The following is a 27,548-nucleotide window of genomic DNA, read 5'->3' as shown; positions in this document are numbered from 1 at the left end:
TACAGGATCTGCCCAGAATGCTGTGGGAAAATCCATTCACTGTCATCCAATGCTGCATGAAAATGGGGGTTTCCAGCCTGTAAAGGGACATAAGATTTACTTGCTCTCTGTATACCTCTTTTAAATCTATCTTATTAAACTAGCTGTTTTTCATGCCTTTTGGTTTTGGATCTTTCTTATTGAGATCCAGAAACAATCCTGATCTCTCTCTCCCTCTCAAGCACACCTTCTCGCACACAAGTTTGTCTTCCTCTGATGCAGAACACCCTAGTCCTTTTATTTCCAAAGGCCTTTTATACTGGTAGAGATGGAAGCAAAGAAGGCGTTCAGTACCTCAGCCTTTTCCATGTCCTGTGTCACCAGGACCCCCTTTATTCAGCAGCAGGCCCACATTTTTCCTAGTCTTTTTGCCACTTATGTAATTATAGATGCCTTTGTTTTCTTTGACATCTCTCTCCAGATTAACTCCAATTAGGTTTTGGCTTTCCCAGGAGTGAACTAGTGAGTAAGTAAGAGTATTTACTCCCACTTTGTATGTTCTATGTATTTTATTTTTATTCTTGTGTTGGCTTTAGTTGGGATAGAGTAATTTTTCTTTGTAGTAGCTTGTGTGATACTGTGTTTTGGATTTGCGATGGAAACACTGCTGATAACACACCAATGCTTTAGGTATTGCTGAACAGTGCTTACACAGCGTCAAGGCCCTTTCTACTTCTCACGCTGTTCCACCAGTGAGTAGGCTGGAGGTAGGCAAGAAGCTGGGAGGGAACACAGCTTGGACAGCTGACCCTAACTGACGAAAGGGATACTCCACACCACGTGATGTCATGCTCACCAATAAAATCTGGGGAAAGAAGGAGGAAGGGGGCGATGTTTGGAGTTACGGTGTCTGCCTTACAAAGTAACCATTATGTGTGATGAAGCCCTGCTTTCCTGGGGTTGGCTGATCTGCTTGATGGGAAGTAGTGAATGAATTCCTTCTTTTGCTTTGCTTGCACAGACAGATTTTGCTTTACCTATTAAACTGTCTGAATCCATGTGTTTTCTCATATTTACTCTTCTGATTTTCTCCCTTATTTTTCTGTGGGGGAGTGAGTGAGCAGCTGTGTGGTGCTGAGCTTCTAGCCAGGGTTAAACCACAATGTATGTTATTCTTCTGCCTTTGTGCCATGTCTTGATATTTTCAGCATTTTTTTGCGCTTCTGACTATGTCAACTACCAAACCCTTTTAGTATAATCTTTCGCATATTCACATCAGTCTTTTGTGATCTATACTGGATATATCCTGAGACTGATTTTTCATTAATCATTCATCTTCCATTACTTATCTAGTTATTCTTATGCTTTGTTTTTTATCATCTTTGTGATTGTTTCCTGTACTTTGATTGTTCCTTATATTTTTGTGTTTGACAATTACCTGACCATATAGCAAAATTCAAAACACTTAATTTTAAGTTTTATTTGTTATTTCACTGTATCTTAATTGAAACATTCTGTGGTATTTCTGTGGCTCTGTTGACCTGTTTGTTTCTTTATGATTAATCTATTTTTTTTTTAACAATATTTTTTAACAATAGAGTAACCAAAGTCATAAGCCAAGCTCCTCTTAGAATTCTGGCTTGTAAGCTATGCATATTGAACCATTATTAATTCCAATTTCGAGGTTTATTTGTTTTTTATATATTTTCTGTTTTTTCCACAAAGCTGCAGAATTCCAGAATTTTTTTTTATATATGATAATTTACATATATATATGAGATTCACAGAAGAGAGTATTTGTTCTGCTTCTGCCTATGTAATTTTTTTCAGCAAGAAGATATATGTTAATATATGCAAGCAGGATGGTGGGGTTTTTACTCTTCTTTGAGATAGAAATTTTATACATCTAAGGATATTTTTCTATTATGCCCTATTGTAATACCATTTCATCAGAAGATAAATGCAGTTTTTACTTAGCAACCTACCATTTTAGTAACACATGAGAAAAAGTAGTTCAGAATATGTAGCAGATTCACAACTAATTTTTCTTTAAATTTAAAAAGTGTCATATGATACTTAGCATTTATTTTTAAGGTAAAAGAAACAAGCAGAAGAAGGCACTGTTTAGCATGATATAAGAGGTTTTGACCAAGCATAACGGCATGAGTAAGCAAAGGAAAAAGTAATGTTAACATTAAAAGATGGAAGAGTATTTGCCTTTTATGAGAAACAAATATTCAAGCTCATAATGATATAAAATTCTGGGCATATCAATGTGCCCATACAAAATACAATTTTACCAAGGCTGAGCAGGAGTATACATGATACAGAAAAGTAACATAATCAGGATAATCATTCCCATTTTATAATTATCCCTTTTTGTAAGGAAAATAATCAAAAAGTATACAATATAGTTGATAGCTTCAGCTTTGTTTTGTTTGTTTCTTTGTTTATTTTCTAACACAAATGCAAAAAGAAGATATCAAATACAGGAACAAGTCAAATACAGCAGAACAGTCTGGATAATGAAGAGTATTAGTTACAGGAATTGCAAGCATTGTAAAGGCAAAAAGGTAGTCAGGAGCAGTCAACACAGATGTACAAAAAGCCCGTCACATTTGACTATCTGTGTGAGCCGACACAGGCAGGACACAAGAACAACTACAAAACTGTGGATGAAATGCAAAGAGCAAATTTATTTCCATTACCTCACGACCTGGGTTATTTCCACAGCAACACCCAGGCAGAGGCACGCAAGCGGGGATGCAGGCACAGCGGAGCTCAGTCCTTGCTAGTCAGAAAGAGGAGAAGAAACAAAAAGGTCTCAAACTTGCTGCTTTCACCTATATATTTCAGGGACTTTTGTAGGTGTTCTTTTCCACTATGCTGTGATCTTTCCCACAGCAGGGCAGAAATCTCAAGGATGTTCACAGAAGGATGTTCATAGAAGGCCTATGTTATGTGAACGCAGACATTTTACCCATCAAGCACACAAAGTTAAACAACAATTAGTGTGATATATGTGTTTTTCAGCACCTCAGCTACAAGTCACTTGAGCATGTTTACAATCCTCCTTGACAATCTTCTGTTGTATTCCCACACCATCTTAAGGTCTTCTGTTATGATGGTGATGGTGTAGTCTGCATTCCTGGTGTTTTTTCAAGATTTGGCTTAAATAATCTAGTCCTGGTCACAACTGTGCTTTAAATAGAAAGTTGGTCTAGTTGAATGGAAGGGATCTTTGGAGGTCCTAATTTCTATGATTCTGTGACTATTAATATTGATTTATTTTGATGGCTAAAATTGATACTACTTACATAATTGATAATATATTACTTTTAGGTAGATCATACCTTCCGTTTCAGCTTTCTGCAAATTGTTCAGGTACTACTGTAACACAGATGGGTTTATTATTATTTTATTCTTATCTTCTATACCTTAATAGTTTCTGCAAGCAGATTAATTACTGGATTCAGTTGAAATGATTCAGTTTCTTATTCATTTTAGCTTAATTTCAGTCACTTCCATGGAAAAAAATTAAAAAATGTTCTTGTCATCCACAAAATAATTTTTACCATTTTTTTTAATGTGTTGGAGTATATGAATTCCAAGTGTTCCTAATGTTTTAAGTCTTTCTTCCTAACTGATAGCAATGTGCCTCTTCGTAACTATTAATTTGGTATGTGAAACTATAACATACCACTGGTATTCTATCTATCAGTGAACTTGGACTGCTCATAGTGGTTAGTATTATAACCTGCTTGGCCTCTTGAGAGATTCACTGATTCATTTTCTTTTCCCAGTCTGTTCTCAGATTGTCAGTATTGTTTCTTAATCTAGTTCATATGGACAGTGAAAGTCTCTGTGGTTTAGCTTACTCACACAAAGATATGTGTAGCCAGCCACATAGGAATCCAAAGAGAATTATCTGCTCAGAGCTATAAATCCTCAAATGTAACCTGGTATAATGGAGACACTGAAACAACCTTTATCTACTTTATTGATTTATAGCCATTGACGCTGGCGTTCCTTTTGTCTTTCCACATCTAAAACTGTGTCCCCATATCTAAGAAAGAGGGTTTAAAAATATGTTTTCACCACAAGCCAGCAATTCAAATCATCCATTACATTTGATGGGAAAAATTAAAACTCTCTACAGTAAGATGTACAATACAGTCTGGCTGCGGCTGTGTCCACTTTAACAATAGCACAGTAAAATAGGTGGGGATCTGTAAAGCAAAAGGTTATAAGGATCTGACATCTATGATGCATACACTTTGTAGAGACTTTACTTAAGATTATGTATTATGTGTTATATTCCTTCAGATTATTCTCATCTAAAAGAAATTCAATTTGTTTTCCCCCCACTTTAAATTGTTCTTTGAAATTTAAATTTATTTGAAAAAAAAAAAAAATTCTGGTCAGATTCCTTCTAAAAAAAAAAACAGTCAAAGAAATACTGTCACTTATGTTACACGGTATATATGATCTCAGAGTCTAAAGCCAAGTATAGAACTAATAATATAAGGTATCAACATTAAAAATGAAACCAAATACATTCCACTCAAAACTCCTTATTATCTGTTTATAGCAGATGTAAAGATGTCTGAAAATATCTAAATCAGAGCTCAGAGGATGTGTAAGAAAATAAGTTAAATTAACTCACATTCTTTTAAAGATTCACTTAAATCGTTATTTAATGCGTTTATGATAAAAACTTGTGTTTGGCTGGATATTTGACTGCTGCATGCATGAGAATAAATTTGTGAAACATTATAGGTGAGCTTAACCTGGTATTTATTAAAGTATCCTGTGTTGGGGTTTTTAGTTTGGGGTTTTCTTCTGAGTTTGACTTCTGGTATGAACATTGAACTCATATTAGAAGGGAAAGATGGGACATCATCTGAACAAATTGACTTATGGAAGGGGAAATTAATCATTGTTATGACAACCTTGATGAACCAATGTTTCAGTGTGTCATGGTGGAAGAATCTGAAGTAGAATGAATTTGGAAAATGAGCAATTTTGGACAGAGAATATTTTTGCATCTTCAGCCCTATCAAGGTGTCTTTTAAGTTAATAATGTCAAGGCAATTACTTGAATAGTAGGGCAGATATTTGATCCTGGAAAATGGATCATGATCTATCAAAGAGAATGTATGTTTCTCAGAAACAGAAGAAAAATAGGCCAACTTTCATTCCTATGAATTTAAGACATAACAAACATAGTATATATACACTTCCAAAAAGTTTTCTTTGTCTTTGTTAGAAGAACAATCCCAAATGCCTAAACATTTCACAATTCTATAGTTGTAAATTTAACCAAGTAGCTCTACTGTACCAGACTTCTCAATTATATAATAATCAACAGTTATGACAAAATATTTCATCTAATAAATCCAAGAAAATACAATATTAAATACCTTGCCATGAACTATAGGGCACATGAGAACATAGTAAATGCCTATTTGTACTCTGATTTGAAAAAACAGTTGGAAAATATTACACATATGCAATTATTTTCTTAGTGAACAGCCTTCTCAATTATTCAGTTGCAGTTTTAGATTTGGGTAAATAAGAAAAAAATGTTACTGCAAAAAATAATCCTAAACTATGTCAACACTGCAAGCTGTATGTGCTGTGATTACCAAATTAGAGAGTCCCCTTCTTCGGAATAAGGAGATTCATCTGAGAACTCTGAAACATTTTCCCTGACTTCATGCCAGAGATCCAAATAAAACAAGGATAAGTAGGGTGTTGTGTCTCACCCCAAACACAATCAAGAGTATTGTGACAGTGTTCACCCAGAGACCAGCTCCTGTAAACACATCAGTGTAGCTACTCAGAAGTGAAGATCTAACCATAATAAATTTACAATAGATGTAAACAAAAGATCTCAAACTGTTTCTCAGACATTAATATGTACAAGTTCAGTGTTCTTCTTGGGACTTAGCAACATCCAGAAAAACTTTAAGTAACAGAAACTGTTGACCAGGGCATTCATAGGACCCTGATTACCCTTGGTAGTACCCAATTACTGATTTACTTCAGCTATCTCATTATGTACCTATAGGCAATCAAAGAACATAAAAAAGACAAGATATAAATAACAAATCTTGCTTCAGAAATATGATTGATATTTTAATCCAGTAAATAATATAGTTTCATGCTGATGAGACCAAAATAACTAATTTGATGATAAGCAAACAAGAAAGGATAGAATCTTATAACCAAACATCACATGGCAATGCATACACAGAGTTAACCATAGTTTCATACTTCCTTACTGTTTAGCCTAGAAATTTTGACATATTTCCATTAGATTTGGACTCAGGAGAAATAGAAGTCACTGATTTCTTTTTCAATGTAAGAGTTATTTAGGGGACAGCTATTTCTCTCTTGTTCTCTCTTCTGTGCACTAACTGACCTCATTCTGGTACAAACTGATGATAAAGTGCTATAAAGGCTAGCCCTCTGAAAAAAAAAAAAAAAAAAAAAAAAATTGTAGATCCACTGCACTAAATGTATGGTTATTGAGAAAGATACTCTTTGTGGAAGATCATCACTGTTAACAGCAGGGACAGAGAGAGATAATTCAAAGATATTAAGCCTATACTGAGTCCATCAGTGTCCCTGAAATTTAGTAAAGTGCTGTATCTAGAGAAATCCTATAGTACTTGCTGTAACTATTCTATAACAATGGGGATATATAAAATATGGTTCTTTACATATGAAACTATCAATAGGAGGTAATGTAGTTTATCAGATTTTGTACATTTCTGTTTCAGATGTTAAAAAGCCCAACAAAGCATCTCTCAATCAGGTCAATATCTGATAACATTAGCAGTTATCCTACTTTATTTCCTAGAAGCAGGCCAGCTAAAACCCATCTGTCCATCTTTGGATTGACATTGTGCTCATCCAGTATAATTATAATTGTAACTTAAGAACAGATTACTCAAATCACAAGCCACATGTCGGACTAGAGGTATGCACCTTTTGCATAGCTTGCTGAAAGCTCTGGGTCTTTCTCCCCTTTGGCTAGTTGGGGTACCATAATATGTATAATTGCCAAAACTGAAAGAAGCTTTTGTGATGCTATTATCAGCTTTTCTCACAGCACTGCAGGATCACATATGCCATTGTTTTTTGTGCAATATGTTACACTATACAGTTATATGCTATCATGTAATAATATAATTCTATAAAAATAAAGTTATTAATGCCAGTGTGAAAGTGAGGAATCAGTAGTTGACGTTAGGAATCACCAGTGTAAAACTGAAAGTTTACTGCAGATATTTTTCTCCTTGGGTATTTCTTACATTATGCATTAGATGTGCCATAAAATAATATGAAATAACTTATCTGAACCTACAGGAAATATATCCTGCTGTATTTTATTATCAGTTTTTACTTAATTTTGAAGTAGATTTACAAAACACTTTTGAAGAACAGCTGCTTATCTCTACAAAATATTTCATAGTGATTTCATCAGACGCCAGGCAGTGCAAATGTACATCTCTTTCAAAATCAGGGACTCAGTTGTGCCATCATGAAAATGAATTTTGAGCTGATGGTGAATCCATGGTATATGCCTTGTCCCGACTACAGAATCTGTTTTATTCAAATGTTGCCAAATATATATCAAGTAAGAAAGGTTGGGCCTTGACCAATTGGATAGCTAAATGTTCAAGTGGGAAAAGACTGAATTTTTGCTTGCCTAGTCATCTTTTTTATTTGCTTAATTATTTATCTATTATTGAAGCTTGCCTGTCATAAAAATCATGTAAGTTTACTTTCTCTTCCTTTTGAAAGGAGAGCAGCATCAGCATAATTTCCTAGAGAGGAATAAAAGTGCGCATATTTCAGGAAAAAAATCATATATTGTTGGAATGTGCATTGTTTGATGTATTGAACTGTCCTGTGTGCAGGTGGTGAGGTGCTGGCAGCGGGGGCTGCAGTGGTGACCTCTGTGAGCAGAGGCCGGGGCTGCCCCAAGTCGGACATAGCTGGTTCCAGCCAGTTCCAGCCAGGTCCAAGGGACACAATGCAGTATACAACTGAGCCCATCAGCCAAGCTGGTGGCACGTCTGGGAAAACATGCTTAAAACACCAGGGAGGAGTGAGGAAAACCAGCATGAGAAAGAGCCCTTTGAACACAAAGGTCAGACACTAAGGAAAGGGAGGAGGTGGTGTCAGTGCAGGTATTCCCCTGCAGCCTGTGGAGAGAACCATGCTGGAGCAAGACATCCATGCTACAGACCTTGGAGGTTTCCACACCACAGCAGGTGAACATTTTCTGAAGGGACTGCAGTTGTGTGGAGACCCCACGCTGGAGCAGGGGGAATGTGTGAGGAGGAAGGAGCAGCAGACAGGCACTGTTTTAAACTGGCTGTGAACCTCATTCTCCTTCCCCGCTGCACCACTTGGAGTGGTGGGGAAGGAGTTGGGAATGAAGGAGTGAAGTTGAGCCTGGGAAGAAAGGATGTGGTGAGGGGAAGGTGTTTTAATTTTTTCTTTGTTTCCCACTATCCTACTCTATTTTAGTTGGCAATAAATTAAATTATTTTTTCCCAAGTCAAGTCTGGTTTACCTGTGAAAGTAATTAGTAAGTGATCTCCCTGTCTTTGCCTTGATGCACAAGATTTTTCATTTCATTTTCTCCCCCCATCCTATTGAGGAGAAGGAATGAGAGAGAGGCTGGAGAGGCACCTAGAAGCCTGCCAAGATCAGCCCACCATAGGAACTGTGATTCAAGCTGGACTAAGAAAAGATAAAATATTGTTTATTCTTTTAAGGTAGTGAAAATTAATGTAAGTCTATTTTAAAGTGATCCCTAAAAGATTGGCTACAAGAGTTCCAGAGCATTTTCTTACCTATTAGAGATCAGTACACTTTTATTATTCTCACACTAGACAAAGAATGAAATGAATGTCTAATTTAATTTCCTGTTATCTAATTTTTATTTCATCTTAGTAGTGTTATAAATGCCGAGGCAGAGCTGAAAATATATTTTATAAATTTATTTGCAATAAGAACAAGTAAAAATATTTGGCACGCCAGGGGGCAGGGGGGGCTTCCCGCTCCGCACCCACGAGCACCGGGTGGTGCTATGTCACTCTCTTTTATAGTCCCTCCTTCACATGCGCAGCAGAGCCCCCTAAACTTTCCCGGGCTTTTTGGTGTTGCTGGGGCTCCTGGCAGGGATTCCTCCAATCATATTTCACTTGCGCAATCCGGTGTTGCTGGGGATTTCTGACAGGGGTCCCGCCAGTAATTTTCCACCTGCTTAGCATCTGTCACTGAGGGAAAAAACCTCCAAACCCCTTTTAACAATAAAACTATGACAAATCTTTAACTTATGTACATGGTAAACTCTTAACAAAGTCATCATATTTTAACACGAATCACCATCATATTCTTCACAGTAGTACCATATTAGTAACAGTGTTTACTTAGTAAAGATACTGTCATTTTTACATAGAAGATAGATATTTTGCATTTTCTTTGCTTTTTGCCCTTATGCTCAGATAAAAGGGAACTATTCACAAAAGAGTTTCATTTTGTACCTTGTAAACTTTATCTGAAATGCAAATATTTTAACCTGACCCATTTCTATGTAAATCTCAACTTTAATCAATATCTAATTAGATTTCTAGTTCCATTGCTGAAACAAAGTGGAGCAAAAGGCAAAAAGTACCCACTTAAAAAGAAAAAGTAATTAATATATTAATTCCATAGTCTTTAGCATGACAGGAGATTAATAGTAGTTGCATAGGTTATTAAAATCCTACTTGTCTTTTCTTGGTTTTCTCATATGTAAAGCAAATTGTTCTGTGAGATTGAGAAGACCAGTATGTCAGAAGTTGCATTGTTATCATAGAATCATAGAATACCAGGTCAGAAGGGACTTCAAGGATCATCTGATCCAACATTTCTTGGCAAATGCATGGTGTAGACAAGATGGGCCAGCACCCTATCCAGCTGAATCTTAAAAGCATTCAGTGTTTGGGAACCTACCACTTACCTGGGGAGATTATTCCAATCTTTAAGTATATTAACATTCTAATTTACAGATAAAGATTTATGAGAATTGTGTACTATTATCAAAGAGATTCCTATGCAATTAGAATTATATCTAAGACACATATTTAAAGGAAGGAAAAATTAGAGGTATTTAGATTTTGCTTTGAGGTTCACCATTTCTAAGCATTAATCTGCATTTACTAAACACAGTTTGATGAATAAAAAGCATTTGACACCTAAAATTCATGACTGCACTCACACTGCCCTGATTCTGAAGAATACCTCCATCTGCAGATGTACTTGTGTGGTTTGTTCTCCTTGCCTTCCACCCCAGGTTTAAGCTTTGGAGTGTAAATCTAATCCTATGGTTGATGTCATGACATCCCAAGATCTTGTTTTACATTTAAGAGTAAGAACTGTAATTCTTTTAATTCGACTGAACAAAGTGCAAATTATTTACATACAATTGGATCACAATGTCTTTACCCTATAATTGATTTACATAAGCCATAGATATAGCTGTAGTACAACCCTATAATTCTCTTACCTGCTCTTTTAGTATTTAAGCTGGATGCAGGGGAATTTAACTGCAAAAAGTAGAGCAGGAAGAGGTAGCCTCAGAAGCCCAGGGTAGCTGTGCTTGTCTCTCTTCTACCATAAGCCAGAAGGCTGCATCTTTTGCAAAGCGGAGGTCTCCTGTTTTGGAAGCCACACCTGTTTTTATGTACTTCCTCACCATGCTATGAGTAAGAACTGGGAAAATCTCTGAGGCAGGGAAAATAATCCTCTTTTAACAAAAAAAAAAAAAACCCTGAATCTTGAGTTTGAGCTATTCTCTTAAAATAAAAAACATGGGGGAAAAATTACCATTGGGGCTCTTGCCCAAAACAACTGAGAAAGAAGTTAAAGTGCTAGTCTAGACTTTAAATTTATGGGCAGAGGGACCAAGAGTTTGAAGGTAATGTTGAGTTATTTGGAAAAAAGTGAAAATTTTCATGAAAAATCTGGTAGAACATATGCTATAAATTTGAAGGCAAAGTGTTACGATGACATTTTTCTTGAGAAAGAAAAAAAAAATTAGAAGATTTGAGGGAAAGAAGCAGAAGTCTGGAAACAAGGATGAGGACAGACAAGTATTGGAGATTATTAGAGCCTTTTTGGGAAAAGATATAGAATCATAAAATCATAGAACGTTTTGAGTTGGAAGGGACCTTCAAGATCATCTAGTTCCAATCCCCCTGCCATGGGCAGGGAAACCTTCCACTAGACCAGGTTACTCAAAGCCCTGTCCAACCTGGCCTTGAACACTTCCAGGGAGGAGCCATCCACAACTTCTCTGGGAAACCTGTTCCAGTGTCTCACCACCCTCACAGTAAAGAATTGTTTCCTAATATCTAATCTAAATCTACCCTCTTTCAGTTTAAAACTGTTACCCCTCGTCCTATCAATACACTCCTTGATAAAAAGTCCCTCCCCATCTTTCCTGTAGGCCCCCTTTAAGTCCTGGAAGACCGCTATAAGGTCTCCTTTGAGCCTTCTCTTCTCTAGGCAGAACAACCCCAACTGTCTCAACCTGTCCTCATAAGGGAGGTGCTCCAGCTCTCTGATCATCTTCGTGGCCCTCCCCTTGAGCCACTCGAGCAGGTCCATGTCCTTCTTATGTTGGGGACCCCAGAGCTGAACACAGTACTCCAAGTGGGGTCTCATGAGAGCAGAGTAGAGGGGTAGAATCACCTCCCTTGACTTGCTGGTCATGCTTCTTTTGATGAAGCCCAGGATACTATTGTCTTTCTGGGCTGCAAATGCCCATTGCCAGGTCATGTTGAGCTTCTCATCAACCAACACCCTGAAGTTGTTCTCCTCAGGGCTGCTCCCAATCCACTCATTGCCCAGCCTGTACTTGTGCTTGGGATTGCTTTGGCCCATGTGCAGGATCTTGCACTTGGCCTTGTTGAACTTCATAAGGTTTGCACAGGCCCACCTCTCCAGCCTGTCCAGGTCCCTCTGGATGGCATCCCTTCCCTGCAGCATGTTGACGACACCACACAGCTTGGTGTTGTCAATAAACTGCTGAGGATGCACTCAATCCCACTGTCCATGTTGCCAACAAAGTTGTTAAACAGCGCTGGTCCCAATACTGACCCCTGAGGAATGCCACTTATCACTGCTCTCCACTTGGACATTGAGCTGTTGAGCACAACTCTGTATGGTAGCCAATTCCCTAGCCACCAAGTGGTCCATCTGTCAAATCCAATTTAGAGACAAGGTTGTCGTGCAGGACAGTGTCACATGCTTTGCACAAGTCCAGGTAGATGACATCAGTTGCTCTTCCCTTGATCACCAACACTGTAACCCTACCATAGAAGGCCACCAAATTTGTGCATGATTTGCCCTTAGTGAAGCCGTGTTGGCTGTCACAAATCATGTCCTTATTTTCCATGTACCCGAACATATTTTCCAGGAGGATACAACCCATGATCTTGCCAAGCACAGAGGCAAGACTGACTGCCCTGTATTTCCCCAGGTCTTCCTTTTTTCACTTTTTAAAAATGGGAGTTATGTTTCCCCTTTTCCAGTTGGTGGGAACTTCAGTAGACTGTCACGACTTCTCAAATATGATGGATAGCGGCTTAGCCACTTCATCCATCAGTCCACATAAGGGAGGTAGTTTAATAAAATCCATGGGGAACTTAGGAGCATTGAAGGAATTGAAACAAACAAGAAAATTTGTGAAAGTACTGGTTTTGTCAGCATAACACTATGATCTCAGAAGAACTTTAGTTACAAGTGACAAATCTGAAATACATAGGTTTACATGGTCATTTGTGTTAGGCATTTTGTAACTGATAAATTCTGAGTCTTGGGATAATATTTAAAGCCCAAACTCTGTTATTTACCAAATATCTAACCCATATAATACTGCTGATGTGAAATCTGATTTATCAAAATGAAGGATTTGACCCAAGATAGTTCTAAAGGTATTGTGCATAAAAAAAGTGTGTGTGTAAAATAGTGTATAAAGCCAAATGCTTAGCTGATATTAAATCATGACAACTTTTTTCCTCAATGTTATTTTAGGTTTGTGGGGCTATTTTTCCATTCATTGATCAAAATGATGGCATGTTAAAAAATAAAACTTGACTGATTATTCTAATATAACCCCTAAATATGAACCTTCTTTTAATATAACCAGAACATCTCAGTACTCCTGTACTGTAGTTTTTGTTTTGGATTGGTTTATATATTTTCACCTTCACACCTTTATTTTACAGGCATTAGACACTGTGCCATTTTGACCAGGTTCTAGCCATTATTTTAGACTCCCCAGTACTAAGTTCCCTGGTTAAAATAAATAGGAAGGAGAAGAATATATTAAAAAAATATTGTAAATATGATGTAGATATTGCTGCTTTAGAATTCTGTCATGGATTGAGCCCAGAGGGCAACTGAGCACCACGCAGCTGCTCACTCATCCCTTCCCTCTCAGGAATGGGAAGGAGAAAATAAAGGAAAAGTCTTAGGAATCGAGATAAGGACAGGGAGGAATGTTTCACCCATTATGGTCATGGGCAAAAGACAGACTTGTTAGGGGAAGAAAAAGAACATCAATTTAATTCAGACACTAACAACAACAATTAACAGACAGAGTAGGACAGTGAGAAGTATTACCACATCTTAAAAACACCTTCCCTCCACCCCTCCCTTCTTTCCAGGCTCAGATCTGCTCACGATTTCCCTACCTCCTCCCTCAGCAGCACAGGGGGCAGGGGATGGGGTGGTTTGATCAGTCCCTCCCACTTCCTCCTCAAGGGTAGGGGAGCACTCCTTGTATTCTTCCCTGCTCTGGCATGGTGTCCTTCTTACAGGAGACAGTCCTCCATGAGCTTTCTCTGATGTGAGTCCTTCCCACAGACCGCAGTGTTTCCCAAGCTGCTCCAGCATGGGTCCCTCCCATGTGTTGCAATCCTCCCAGCTCCAAACTACAATAGCGGGGTCTTCTTTCCATAGAGTCCTGGCCTTCTTCAGGCACAGTCACCTGCTTTGATGTGGGGTCCTCCACAGGCTGCAGGTGGACATCTTCTCCCCTGGTGTCCTCCATGTGCTGCAGGGGGGCAGCCCTGCCATCTCAACACAGGCTGCAAGGGAGTCTCTGCACTGGTGCACCTCCCCCCCTTCTCCTCCTTTATTCCACTGACCTTGGTGTTCACACAGCTGTTCTTGCAACTCATCCTCACAATGCCCACTCCTCCTCCAGGTTTCCCTTCTTAAATATATTATTGCAGAGGAGCTATGACCATCGGTAATTGGCCCAGCTTTGGTGCAGAGGTGTCTCCGACTTGGAGCCAGGAGAACTTTGAGAAATTTCTCACAGAGGGACACCACTGTAGCCCCCTCCCCCACTACCAAAAACCCTCACCACACACAAATTACAGAAACAAACCTTTTAGAAATACATAATCCTTGTAAATATTCTGTCTATCTCTTGCATTGTGAGAAACTAAGAAAATGTGATTACTTGTTCTATATTAGGGAAATGTCATAATAATATATTATCGTACAAGTATTGTATGAGATCAATGTGTATTAATTTTACATGGTTGAAATAGTTAATTTGGATTTATAATTTCATTAGTATATTTATTTTAAAATATATTAAAATTGTAAAGTTAACATCATGGTCTGTTAGGTTTTTTAACTAAAATTTTACCAGAACTTCAAATTTATTATGTAGAATGAAATTATGAATTATGAAAAGCAGTAGTCACCCAATTCAAGATCTTCTATTGTGTTTACACTGTGGTCCCCATGAATTCCTCTGGTCCTTTTCTCTAAGGGTGCAACTTCATTTCCTTCAGTTAGGACATCTAGACATGCACCATAGAAAATGCTTTGGAAGAGAGCCTGGCTGCAAGACAGAAGAATCTCTAGTGAGCTCTGAGAGCTCTGTGGTCTGGATGACAAGCTCCACAGGGTACAGAGAATCATCTCTGAAACATAGGTCTTTTCTTGATTTGTGTTTGCCCCTGTAAAACGAATCATTAGCTCTTTTATCTACCCTGAACAATAGGCATTTTTTTATCTGCCTATATTGTAAAGCTGTGTCCACCTCTTACATACTATTTTTACGTTATCTAACTATACATATACCTACTGCTTCCTGCATAAGGACGTCTTTGTGATAGCATGGCTGAATGTGTTATGCTCTCTGATGAGCTGTGTTTCTAATAAAAAAATGCACCCTGAAGCAAGCAATGTCTGTTTGCCCTTATTCTATCTCCCTGACTAAAACAACAGCAAAGAACTGCCTCTGCATTTAACAAAGGAGGATGAATATACATCTTCTCATTGCAGATTTCTTTAAACAGTATCACCAAAGGAAAATCATGAAGGAAAAGAAAAGAGAAATTAAGTAAAACAGAAATCTTACTGAAGAGTTACATAAGTGTGTGCTTTCTGCAAATGGGTGTTTATTGATAACACTGTGATACGAGATAAAAGAAAAAATTGAAGACACTACAAAACTGCATCACAGTAGACTGATAATCAATAACACCATAAATAAAAATGTAGCAACTAGACCTACAATAGAATTTACCATGTTATTGCTCTTAAATTTTTATAGTCTAGATACAGTTTTACTTATATGTTGGATATATATCAGATGGAAGCTTTTAGAAATGAACAAATACTAAACAAGGACAAACTGACTAGACATTGAGTTAATTTTCCTCCATTTTTAGGCAATCATGCAGTAGTTTGTTAATTTGGAATGGATTAGAAATGAATTCTTTCTCTTCCACTACACACTACTAAATATTTCTCAATACCCCTATGGAAAACATAAGACCTGTAGAAAAAAAATCGCAGTCACACCTATAATGTGATCCAACAGGAAAGCAGAAAAGGTAAGGGCATTGTCAAAAATCTTAGTTCATCTGTATAAAATCCTAAGAACCACATACTCTGAGGATCTGACCCTAAAGTCTAATTCTATTTTGGTCCTAATAATTATTTTTAAAGTGTTCCCCATCTTTTGTAAAATAGCCAGGAGGTTGGAACACTTTACCTGAAGGACTTTTTTGGTCATTTCCAACTTTAGAATATTTTAAGCCCTAACATAAAATAAAATAATATAACATAAAATCCAAGATTTGCTTGGATCTTCACTGCATTCATATGTGCTTCTCCATTACTTTGACACAGTCTTACAAGCTTCTGGAGTATTGCTAGCCATTGAAATACACTACCATGACTTTTACAGTATTAATTCTCAAACGTGCCCATGCAAATTCTGCCGACACTGATGTTACTTTGGTAACTTCCAAATTCCTTAACTTGTAAAGAAATAGATAAGTTATATGGTAAGTTTTGTTAAAGACTAGATCAAAGCTCTGCTGGGCTTGCAGAAAAGCGCAACGAACTTCACTACTTGTCTCCTGATGTCCTAAAATGCAAATAAATCCACATGATTAAAAAAACTGTAAATAGGTTTCCCCAAACCTCATTGTTATTCCAGCTTAATCCTATCTTTCATATAAACTGTAGAGTTTTGTTAAAATGCAACTAAATCTTAAATCATTGTACATTCTGGTACCAGCCTTAATTGTAGCTCTTTTCAAGCCTTGATAAAACCTAAAGAGAGGTTAAACTGAAGCTTAGCTTAACCATCCTCACAAGTCCAAAAATAAATCTTGAAACTTTTTCATCCTTTCTGTATTTTAGGTATGCAATATTATCATATGCCGTGGTTTGAACTTGCCTGGCAGCCAATCACCATGCAGCCAGTCGCTGACATTTTCCCTGCCTGGTAAAATAGGGGAGAGACAAAAAGGAAAAACTTGTAGATTGAAATAAAACAAAACAAAACAAAACAAAACAAAACAAAACAACAGTTTACAGAATCACAGAATCATCTATGTTGGAAAAGACCTTGATGATCATCTAGTCCAACCATTAACCTAACATTGACAGTTCTCACCTACAGCATATCCCTAAGCACTATGTCAACACAACTCTTAAACACCTCCAGGGATGGGGACTCCACCACCTCCCTGGGCAGCCCATTCCAACGCCTAACAACCTGTTCTGTAAAGAAATACTTCCTAATATCTAGTCTAAACCTTCCCTGGTGCAACTTGAGGCCATTACCTCTTGTCCTATCACTTATTACTTGGTTAAAGAGACTCATCCCCAGCTCTCTGCAACCTCCCTCCAGGTAGTTGTAGAGGGCAATGAGGTCTCCCCTCAGCCTCCTCTTCTCCAGACTAAACAACCCCAGTTCCCTCAGCCACTCCTTGTACGACATGTGCTCCAGACCCTTCACCAGCTTCGTTGCCCTTCTTTGGACACACTCGAGTAATTCAACGTCCTTTATGTAGTGAGGGGCCCAAAACTGAACACAGTAATCGAGGTGCGGCCTCACCAGTGCCGAGTACAGGGGTAAGATCCCTTCCCTGTCCCTGCTGGCCATGCTATTTCTGATACAAGCCAGGATGCCATTGGCCTTCTTGGCCACCTGGGCACACTGCTGGCTCATGTAGAGCCGGCTGTCAATCAACACCCCCAGGTCCCTCTCTGACTGGCAGCTCTCCAGCCACTCCTCCCCAAGCCTGTAGCGCTGCTGGGGGTTGTTGTGGCCAAAGTGCAGCACCTGGCATTTGGCCTTATTGAAACTCATGCAGTTGGCCTTAGCCCATCGCTCCAGCCTGTCCAGATCTCTCTGCAGAGCTTCCCTACCTTTGAGCTGATCAACACTCCCACCCAACTTGGTGTCATCTGCAAATTTACTGAGTGTGATGGTTTAGCCCCTGCCGGGGTCTGAGACCACGTGGCCACTGCCCCTCCCCCACAAAGGGAGTGAAATACAAAGCCCTGAGACTGAGATAAGGAAAGGTTTAATACAACAGAGCAACAGCAACACAGCAAACAATAACAGTAAGAATAACAGTGATAACAATGAACAGAGCAAAGTATACACTGATACAGCAAAGAGAGAACCGGCTGCGCCAACCCACGCGATCACCGATTCTTCCCGCGATCACCGATTCTTCCCGCGCTCGCGCCAGGATGTGACGTCAGCATGATATATGAATAACCCGGCTAGAGCTTCCCCGCCACTGCTGGGGAAACTTAACCCTATCCTGGTTAAACCAGTACACTGAGGGTGCACTCAGTCCCCTCGTCTAGATCATCAATAAAGATGTTAAACAGGAGTGGCCCCGAAACTGAGCCCTGGGGGACGCCACTCGTGACTGGCCACCAACCAGATTTAACTCCGTTCACCACAACTCTTTGGGCCTGGCCATCCAGCCAAATTTTTACCCAGCAAAGCATGTGCCCATCCAAGCCTAGAGCAGCCAGTTTTGCCAGGAGAATGCTGTGGGAAATGGTGTTAAAGGCCTTACTAAAGTCAAGGTAGACAACATCCACAGCCTTGCCCTCATCCAATAAGCAGGTCGCCCTGTCGCAGAAGGAGATCAGGTTTGTCAAGCAGGACCTGCCTTTCATAAACCCATGCTGACTGGGCCTGATCATCTGGTTGTCCTGCACGTGTTGTATGATGGTACTCAGGATGAGCTGCTCCATCAGCTTCCCGGGCACCAAAGTCAAGCTGACAGGCCTGTAATTTCCTGGATCATCCTTCTGACCCTTCTTATAGATGGGTGTCGCATTGGCCATTTCCAATCTGCCAGGACCTCCCCGGTCAGCCAGGACTGCTGGTAAATGATGGAAAGCGGCTTGGCAAGCACCCCAGCCAGCTCCTTCAGCACCCTCGGGTGTATCCTATCTGGTCCCATAGACTTGTGTATGTCTGTGTGATGCAGTAGGTCACTGACTATCTCCTCCTGGATTGCAGGGGCATCTTCCTCCCAGTGTCTGTCTTCTGACTGAGGAGGCTGGATTCCCTCAATACAACTAGTCTTGTTATTAAAGACTGAGGTAAAGAAGGCATTAAGGACTTCAGCCTTCTCCTCATCACTCATTGCCATGTTTCCTCCTGTGTCTAGCAGGGGATGGAGGCTCTGCCTGGTCTTTCTTTTGCTGTTGATGTACTTATAGAAACATTTCTTGTTATCCTTGACTGCTGAATCCAGATTAATTTCTAGCTGGGCTTTAGACCTCCTGATTTCCTCCCTGCATAGCCTCACAGCCTCTTTGTAATCACTGTGAGTGGCTAGCCCCTTCTTCCAAAGGTCGTAAACTCTCCTTTTCTCCCTGAGATGCAGCCAAAGCTCCCTGTTCAGGCAGGGTGGTCTTCTCTGTCTTCTCTTACAGCACCTGGGGACAGCCTCTTCCTGTGCCATTGAGACTTCCTTCTTAAAGAGTGCCCAGTCTTCCTGGACTGCTATACCCTTCAGGACTGTCTCCCAAGGGATTCTGTCAAGCAGTTGCCTAAACAGCTGATGGTGAATGGTAACAAAACAATAATAGGAAGTACAAACAGGTTATGCACAATGCACTTGCTCACCACCTGCTGACTGACACACAGCCTGCTCCTGGCAGCAATCCCAACAGAACGAAGATCCCACCACCTTGACCCAAAGCGAGAATGAACCCGTCTCCTTTATACACTGAGCATGCCCTCACATGATATGGAATACTCCAATGGCCAGACAGGGCCCGGCACTCCAGCTGTGCTCCCTCCCTCCCAGCTCAAGAAAATTAACTCTATCCCAGCCAAAACCAGGACATCATAACACACTATTCATCCTAACTTCTTAGCCTTATATATTCATAACTTGTAAAATAATCAGTATTTAACTTTTTTCCTGCTTCCTAAAAGAACTGCAATAGTATGTTTTCCTGTTCTGTCAGTCTCTTAATGAGCATCACCTCAATCTCATGTTTCTTACTTCCCCTCATTTGTTTGCTTTAATTTGTCCAATTCCATGCCTACAACCTGAAGTAGAGTTGCTAGATAGCCAAGTTGTTTTTGTGAATACTAAGCACAAGAATAAGCAGCTTCTGTCACCAAACTACTGAATGACAGTAACTGTATACATAGAACTTCCAATATTATTGTTTTGTAGAATTTTGTAAAAAAAGTTCATGTTATGCATAATATCTTACATTTGTGGAAGGCATCTGCTTCCATTTAGTTGTTTTGAGCCTAATATTTTCTAAAATCAGTTTCCAGTAGCCTGAAAAGCACTGCCAGAATCTAGGCCAACCCATAGAAATTTCTAAAGGATTTATTTAAGTTTAATTTAACACAACTTTAATAGTCTTAAGCTTAAATAAATTGTCTGGGATAGTCATCTGGTATCCATCCAGACACAGCACAAAAAGACACTCCAACTATCCAACAATCCTTATTTTAGGATGCTATGAAGGTGTTTACACTAATTCAGCTATTCTGCACTACCACAATTCAAGAAATGTTTCTACAGTCTGTTTTGCTGTCTGAGGTTCCAAGGAAAGTAATCTTTAGCTGGTCAATAGTAACAGCAGGTAACATCTTCAAACTTTCTTGTTAGGAAAAAGATCTTTGTCTTCTGAAAAGCAAATATGTTCTCTGGTTCAAAAATACACAGAAGGAATATTTTTCAGGTATGTGGTCTATTTCAGAATGAAGGATCTATGAACAGTCTTCAACATGTGAATGACTGTAATTCAGAGAGATGTTAAAAGCCACAGACTTGGAAATTGACTTACAATGAAAGCTAGCCAAAGGAAGGAGATCTTAGAATTCAGCATAAATGCAACCTAAAATAAAGATCTTCATCTCTAAGAGTCTAGACAAGGACTGGTCTGTTTAATAAAAAGTATAAACTTGCACTTTATATAAGGCTTTATTTTCCAATCCATGTTAAATGCTCTCTAGTTTTGTTACACTGATGTTGACAAATGTGGGCTTGTTTAGTTTGGAAGCACCATACAGAACTGCTGCAAAATACTTGTTCTAGAGTGTCCAAGAGAGTTTTCTCTCTCATTGCATTTCCAAAGCTTTTGAGGGTCACTGAAAAGAACAATGGATAAAAGTAGAAGTAGAGAACACTAACACCCATTTTAAGGGTTGAACCCTACTTACAACCACCATTCAGATAAGTGAGACTTTGCTTACATCTGCACAACTCTAACTCATAAAAGTTAGATTACCAGTTACGTTCTGGTATGTGCTGGGAAAGAAAATAAAGCACAGAAAATTGTTATGGGGATGTCTTAGCCAAAGCTCTGGACTACATCTGCCCTGATCTAATGGTTTAGTGATTGACAGGAAACCAAAAAAACTCAGACAAATGGTTAACTTCTTTTTAATACTTGTAGCACGTTTGAGGTGGAGACCAGAAACTGCTAATGATTCAGGCCACAACCACTAATTGGCTTTTAACTATGAAGCAAGTCAAAGAAATTGGCCTTGGGAGATGTGACAAACAAGGCCATTGGTGGTTTATCCCAACCATCTAAGTTAGAAAGCAATAAACAGTGAAAAAATAGCTCCTTGTGGCATTCATCCTATGCATGGATTTCTGATACAGTATAGAAGTGGAATTTCTGTGTGTAGAGACTTGGCCACCAGCCAGGATCCAGCCATGTCAAGTGGTCCATCTAAACTGTATTGGTGGCACAGGGGCAGGAACATAGACTAGTGTGAGTCTGAAGTGTGTGAGTGTTGTAGAATAGAAATCACAAATAGAAACCTTAGCATAAAAACCATAGAATAAAAACTGCTATCCACCTGCTCTTTCCATCCTATCTAATAACTAAATTTTATGTCTTATTATACCTATTTCACATCATAATGAATTTTTATGTCAGTCAGTAGTGGGAGCAATGAGGAACACTTTTAAATTCTCCCATGACACACGCATTATCAGAAAAAAAATATTCCTCATAAATTAGAGAAATTTGAGCCATAATGAATAAATAATCTTCCCAATGGTAGGGGTCAAAGCATACCCCTGGAACTCTAACAGTATATTAATGAATGAAGTATACAATATAGATTTTAAAATTTCTTGTCGAGGGTTATACTGCACTTCTGCTTAAGCTATTTCTGGATCTTTGCTGAAAGTAGAAAAAAAACAAAAGAAAATTTGTGTTCCAACATAAGGAAATATTTGAAGCAAGATAATAACTAAATGTAATAGAACTAACAGTAAACTGTTCAAATGTTTAGCTAAACAGGGACAGAAAAATTGCAGATAAAGGGGATGCAATGTGAGAAAATATATTTCTAGTGTAATAAGCAGAAGGCATTTGATGAGTTTCACAACTGATCTTCTCAAAGAGAACATTAGGTATGTTTAATATACTGGCAAAAATTTTCCAACCTCCTTACCCTGGCATTCTTCACACCTAAAAATAAAGAAGCTTAGACAAGTATTCCTTGTTCCACATTTGCATGGCACTTTCTTATAGAAATTAGATTACACACTAGCTTGAAGTAAATTCATGCAGTTAATATATTTATCTTTAAAGAACCAGATGGTCAATTTAGTATTTAAAGTACAGTTCTAAAATTTAAATCTTAAATGAATTTCAGTCACCACTTTTTGTGGTTTTATGCCTTATAAATACTATTTTAGATGTAAAAAAGGTGATATTTAAGTTCACTATATATATTTGAAAACAAAAATCCTCCAAAACCTGTATATTGTACTCTATCCTTCATGTTTCTTTCTTCTCTCTCCCTCTTGTAAATTTTTGGAGTATTTAAACACTTCCTTGCAATCAATTTCATAGCAGCAGTTTGATTGAATTCATATTTCAATGTTATTTATTCGCTACAAGACAGTACGTCAATCTTCCATCTTTCCATTAGTTTGACTTTTTTAAAAAAAGGAGGAAGGGAGAAATGTTTGTCTCTCAACACCATTATGCTTTTACCTTCTTTCTTATTAACCTGGTTGAAATTGGTTTATCCCAAGAATGCTTCTCAAGAAAAATGTGTATATTTCATAAGCAGTTTTCAGTACGTACAAGCAACAGACAAGCTTAGACATAAGAAAGGGTGTTACAGCAGCACTGGATAAGTAATTTGACAGGAATAAGAGCTTATTTAAGCACTATGATTTTAAGGGAATACTTTGAACTTCACAGAACAAAAGCTCTTTAAAGTGTACTATTAAGATCACAGTCTTGCTGCATATTTTTCCTTTCTGGTTTACTTACTTTCCAAAATTTGACCTTGCTTGTTTTCTTTGGGCTGCATTCCAAGAGACTGACTGAATTGAGTTTTCCTTGTTCTGGCGGCCAAATGAATGGGACATGGAGAGGAAAGACAATTGTGTTCCAAATGGAAGTGCATTTTCTCTAAGAGAAAAATGAAGAGCTCAAAAATGTAAGAAAGGCAGAACACAAAGCTAATTTGTTTTGTCCTTTGAAAAGAAAAGTAAATAGATTAGAAATGCATTTTAAATAAATATCTGTGCTTCTGTCCTTTCTTACGTCCCTCACAATACCCTGCTGCAGAGATCATCCATGTCCCTTTCGAATCTCTGACGAACTTAATTTCCATGAACTTTTAGTCGGTTTATCACAGCCACAGTCCCTCAAAACAAGCAAGGGAACATGAAATTCCTTCTGAATCTCATGGGTGCATCTGAGAGGCTCCATAATTATCCAGAAGGGCCTGCCCTTTAGTGTGACTGCTTGGCACTGCTTCTGCAGTATTCTTAGGCTAGGCATTTTTAGCAGATCTCCCCAGAAGTTTGAAGAATTCAGGAATTCCATCTTTTCAAACAAACTCCCTTATATAAAAGGAGGCATACCGATTACTAAACAATAGGACATTAAATGTCCACAGATTGTAAATGGTGTAAATTAAGCCAAATGGCATAAATGCCTGATTTCTTGCTAGCCTTCCTTCAAGGGAAGATGACTAAAGGGATTTTATCAGAGATCACACTGAAACAAGCTTGAAAAAATAAAATAGAAAAGACAAATCTTTTATTAAACTAATGTAATAAAAGAAGTGCTTTGAAAGAAAATATATATTATTTCCTTGTGAGGCAAACAAAATGCCACACAGTTGTCAGAGACATCACTGCTCTTGGATTCATTCTGTTGTTTTAAAGCAATTAACTTTTGAGGAAAAAGACATTATTTAGCCTTCTTTTTGTGCAATTTTCTTTCCTTATTTTAACCGTTATAATGCTAATTGGTTTTGTTTGTTATTTTTGTAATGAGGGTTTCTGGTCTGCTGAATCTACCGTTTATACCTGACATTCACTCCTTGCTCCCTGAATTTCTCTATGCATCAGATTCTAAATGAAGTTTCTTCTTGGAAATACTCCACATTTTATGATTGTCAAATACAGCTGCAACAACAAGGTTCAGATTTTATAAAGTCACCATGAAATTCAGCATTCTTATTTTAGTCCCTCATGTTCCTGGATACCTGCTGTTCAAAATTTGGGTGTTCAGGTCTCCATATATTCTTATTAAATCAAATAACTGGGTAAGCAGTTCAATATAGTAGGAAGGGTAGTACGTTATTAAATGTCGGTACTTGATAAGATTCATTGTGTTATACTGTTCACCATTTGCTCAGGAGCAATGTTTTATTCTATATTTGTTCTGTGTGCAGACAGTGTAGGCACAGTAAATGATCTGCAAAATATAGATTTTCTTGTCTTGATTGGTTGCTAGAGTGGAAGATTCCTTAAAAAGAAAATTCTAATACTGTACTTGTCAAAGTTGTGTAAAAAATAAAAGACGAAGTTGGAAATAAAAACAAAATCCTTAGGGACTAGAGCAAAACTGAAAATGGATGAATGAGAAAAGAAAATTATATTTTAAAGCATTACACATGTTAGAAGAAAAAATTAAAAAAAAAAAAACCTCAAAGACTGAAAGCTAGAAAATTGAGAGAAAGAGAAAAAAGTATTATTTTATGAAGACAGAAATATAAGGTGATATGTGGATCTACATAAGGTTTGTAGATATAGAATCAATCTTGAAGCTGGATCATTGCAGCCATTTCTTTGAACATGTATACAACTCTTAAGTTCAGTATGAAAGACATAAAAGTGCATTTGCCTGAAGAACTAGTAAACAAAAGTCCAGTAGTCCAACTAAAATAAAAGGTTTTAAATGTGCAGTTTTTCTGCCCAAAAATAAGACTGGAGTCTTCCTGTCTGCATATTCCCTTAGAATGTGCTGAAAAATTTCAGCTGGAGAAATACATGAGTAGCTCAGAAACAAAAGCAAATTGAAGTTCTACTAGAGATTACAGACTCAGTTATCTAATAGCTAAATGGCTGCTATTATGTCTGAGATATTCTCTACAGCCCTTGTGAACTTGGAAATCCCACCCTGAACTTCCAAGGTCAATAACCATCATCAGTAAATACTGCAATATGGGAAATTAAATTGTGGAAACTTCTATTTCTTAAATTAATGTTGGTTTAGGATTACTGCAACTGTGAATTGAATGTACACAACATAATTACTAAACAGAAAAGCTATACAATCTGCTTTAATGACTACTTATATATTCTATACGTAAATGTAATTTCTGTCTTCAAATGTATTTTGGCAGTGGATAATATATGAAGGTCATGCACATAACCACTTTTTTCAACTTTGAATATAATCGCAAAGATACTCTTTAGGGAGAGAAATAACTGTACTCAAAATGAGTACAGGAGCCCAGTTTGAGTCACTGCTGGATACACTAATAAAATACAGGTGGTCATCTGTTCCTCCTTCATGGAGGAGTTTGGTTTAGGAAACATTTACTCTTTTAGAAAAGATAGCACTGACCAGGGGCTCTGTGGTGCTTCATCTCTCTCCAGTGTGAGAGCTCCTGACACCCATCTCCAGATGGATTACAGATTCAGCAGAAATGGGGAATATTGGCCCTCAAGTGAGATCTTTTGTTTTAGCTCAGAACTCAACATGGTTTTGAAGCTATCGTCTTTCACAGGGCTGAAATTCACCTGGTTATGTGTCACTTGCCTTTTTTCATTCTGAGTTTGGTAGGAGCCAGAAGACATTATCTTACAGGGAGGTAAAAGTCTAGTTTGTATCTGTTGGATGAGCCTCCTCATGTAGAGACCAGGCCACAACTGCAACATGCCACTAGACATTAAATGTTAAGTGATACCTCGCCTCTCTATAAAATACAGAACCATAAATATAAGTAAATAGCATATCTCTGTTTCCAGCATGGGCTGTAGCTCTGTAGCTAGGGTATAATTCTGAGAGATATGGATGGATACTCCTTCAAACAAACAAATTTCACCTAGTTTTCTTGCATTCTACTTGTCTCTTAGAACCATTGTTCAACAGATGCAAGTGAACACCAGCGAATTTTTAAATAAAATTCAGCTACTGGCAGTTTTGTAAGTATATGAGTTGGTTTTTGTTTGTTTGTGTGTATCATTGGTTTTTCCTTTGTTTTTCCTACTAGCCCCTTAAATATGCTGTTCAGGTTAGTTTAGTTCTATAAGAAACAGCCATCGTCTTTAAAAAAACATTGGAGGAAGGAAGGAAAACATATATACCTTTTAATATGTATTTTACCTTGTGTCTGATATTCAGAACAAAGCATCAATCATTATCACAAGTGTAAAAAAAAATATTTGGACTAGGCACTGTATGGGGAAATCCTATCATACAGTATCAAGTAGAAAATCACAAAGAAAAATCAACCACAGATAGGCATTCAAGATGGAAAATAAGAGGACAATGTCTAAAAGTTGGTAACAATAAGCAGGTTCTTATAATAGTAACATCATGTCAATCTACATATCAGCATTGTTTCAAGGACTGTCCCAAAAATTAGAATTTCAGTTCCAGAATGAAAATAAAGTGTACGCTAATTTTAGTACTCAAAAATAACAAAAAATGAATCCTTACACACTTCTTTGATAGGGAAAGAAGAAAGAAGGAAGAAGTATGGATGCACTGCATTTTCAGAGGAGGCACAGCTTCATTGTCAGAGATGAATCTTGAAAATTTAAAGCAAAGCTCAGTTCTCTGCACAATACTGTTGTGGTTTAACCCCAGTAGGCAGCAGCTCAGCCTCACACAGCCATTCACTCACTCCCCCACAGTAGGGTGGGGGAAAGAATCAGAAGACTAAAAGTGAGAAAACTCATGGGTTGTGATAAAGACAGTGTAGTAGGTAAAGCACAATTTGCACGCACAAGCAAGCAAGCAAAAGAAGGAATTCATTCACTACTTCCCATCAGCAGGCAGATATTTAGCCACCCCCAGGAAAACAGGGCTTCACAAACGCCATGGCTGCAAACATATCCCTCCCCCTTCTTCCTTCTTTGTCCAGATATTATTGCTGAGCATGGCATCACATGGTGTGGAATATCCCTTTGGTCAGTTGGGGTTAGCTGTCCCATCCATGTCCCCTCCCAGCTTCTTGCCCACCTCCAGCCTACTCGCTGGTGGGGCAGTGTGAGAAGTAGGAAAGGCCTTGACCCGGTGTAAGCACTCTTCAGCAATATTGAAACACTGGTGTGTTATCAACACTGTTTTCATATCAAATCCAAAACATAGCACCACACAAGCTACTATGAAATAAAATAACTCTGTCCCAGCGAAAGCCAATACAGATACAAGCTCAAGCTTATGACACA

This window comes from Strix uralensis, chromosome 4 (assembly GCF_047716275.1).
Source record: "Strix uralensis isolate ZFMK-TIS-50842 chromosome 4, bStrUra1, whole genome shotgun sequence".
NCBI lineage: Eukaryota > Metazoa > Chordata > Aves > Strigiformes > Strigidae > Strix > Strix uralensis.
The sequence above is the reverse complement of the archived record's forward strand: the minus strand, read 5'-3'. Positions refer to the sequence as shown.